Here is a 2,014-nt window from a genome sequence, read left to right on the forward strand (position 1 = left end):
TTAGATTTTATTTCCATCATTTACACTTTCAAAATAACAGAAAACAAAAAAATGGCGTCTGCAAAAGTTTGGGCACCCACTCTTGATGTAATCCACCGTGGATTTTGAGGTGTGTTTAGGCTCATTATCCATTTGTAGAAGCCATCCTCTCTTTAACTTCAGCTTTTTCACAGATGGCATTAAGTGTTCAAAATTTGCTGAAATTTTATTGAATCCATTTTTCATTCTACTCTTCCAATGTTCCCTGTGACACTGGCTGCAATACAACCCCAAAGCATGATTGATCCACCCCCCCCCCCCCCCCCCCCCCCCCCCCCCCCCCCCCCCCCCCCCCCCCCCCCCCCCCTATGCTTATCAGTTGGACAGAGGTTCTGATATTTTTCTTGGTCTTCCAGATCTTGCTTTAACTTCCAGTTTTCTGATCACTGTCATTTCTTAATTACATTCCAAACAGAGGATATTGGCATCTGAAAACGCTTTGCTATCTTCTTATAGCCTTCTCCTGCTTTGTGAGCATCAACTAATTTCAGTTTCAGTTTTCTAGCCAGCTGCTTAGAAGAAGCAATGGTGCTGATTGTTGGGGCAAGGTCCGATGAGTCTGGGCATTTGAAACCTTAAGGTTGACATCACCTGGTCTTTACAGACAATGAATGAGAACAATTCATGACACTGTCAGGTCTCAGCTTTCCAAATAGGCGGTTTAAGCTAGAAACTCTGCAGGGGGCCCAAACATTTGCAGACGCCAGTTTTTTGTTCTGTCATTTTGAAAGTGTAAATGATGGGGAAAAAATCTAACCTTTTGTGACATATTATACAAATGTATAATCTATCATTTGATGCCTTTTGGAGATTTCTCCATCTTTTCTGGGCTTCTTTATGCACATTAATACAAATCTTTACCTGGGGTGCCCAAACTTTCAGAAAAAAAGGTCTTATGCATGACAGTATCAAGACAATCAATTTGGGTTATTTGTTGATATAAAAGCAAAAACAGTGTCAGGATTTATGAGATTTATGAGTATATGCTGCTACCGTAGGTACTAGTACTGAGAATTAGAACTGCTACTACTACAGTAGGTACTAGTACTGACCATTAGAACAACTAAATTACAACATAGCTTCACTCCAGATGTAGTGTAGAAATGAAGTGACCAGTATTACAGAGTGTAGCCCTATGGTTGGTTTATGGCTTCCCTAAAAAATATTGTATTGTCTTGTTATCTGGACGTGGGTTAATAGGAAATACATGTATTTTCAGAAAACATTAAAGTTTGGTTAAACAACAACAAACAACGAGTTTAATTTAAGATATATTCATTTTATTTGAGACAAATTGCAGAATTTTAAAATGAATACATCAGGAAGACGTTGTTTAGGGAAAACACACACACACACACACACACACACACACACACACACTAACGCCAACGTTAGCTAATATCCGCTAGCATACAAACGGACTAACTATAGCCAGTAAGCTATTTTATAACATAACAAAAACCCACCCACGTCATAAGAGCAAAGCTTGTTTCATGTAATAAAATGATGGCTCAGAAGGAGCACTTACGCCACAGGTCTTATGTTGACAAAGTGGACGCAGGTATAGGAAACTCCGCAGGCAGCCGTAATATTTACCTAATTCTAGTAAGCTAAGCTAACGCTGGGATGCAGTCTTTCCGGGCGGCGGCTGGGGGTCCGCGTCATCGGCGGAAGCTGTCGGCGGCTGGGGGTCTGCTTCGTCGGCAGCAGCTGGTGGCTGGGGGTCTGCTTCGTCGGCGGTAGCCGGCGGCTGGGGGTCCGCTTCGTCGGCGGGAACAAGCAGCTGGGGGTCCGTCTCGTCATCGGGAACCGGCGGGTGGCGGGCCGCTTCGTCGGCGGCAGTCGTCAGCTGGGGCTCCGCCTCGTCGGTGGCAGTCGTCAGCTGGGGCTCCGCGGCGCCGGTGTAACACCAAATTCTGTGACCACCGTATTTTGTGACTGTAGGGGGCGCTGTTGCCACTGTGCAGGTTGATCT

The 2,014-nt window shown here is 44.6% G+C and overlaps 1 long non-coding RNA gene across 1 annotated transcript in view; it reads left to right on the forward strand.

Annotated features, from left to right (window-relative positions):
- LOC117953221 overlaps window positions 1-2,014 on the forward strand; it is a 17,077-nt gene that overhangs the window by 8,986 nt on the left and 6,077 nt on the right. The gene's annotated exons all lie outside the window — the stretch shown is intronic.

This window comes from Etheostoma cragini, chromosome 11, assembly GCF_013103735.1.
Source record: "Etheostoma cragini isolate CJK2018 chromosome 11, CSU_Ecrag_1.0, whole genome shotgun sequence".
In the NCBI taxonomy this organism is placed as follows: domain Eukaryota; kingdom Metazoa; phylum Chordata; class Actinopteri; order Perciformes; family Percidae; genus Etheostoma; species Etheostoma cragini.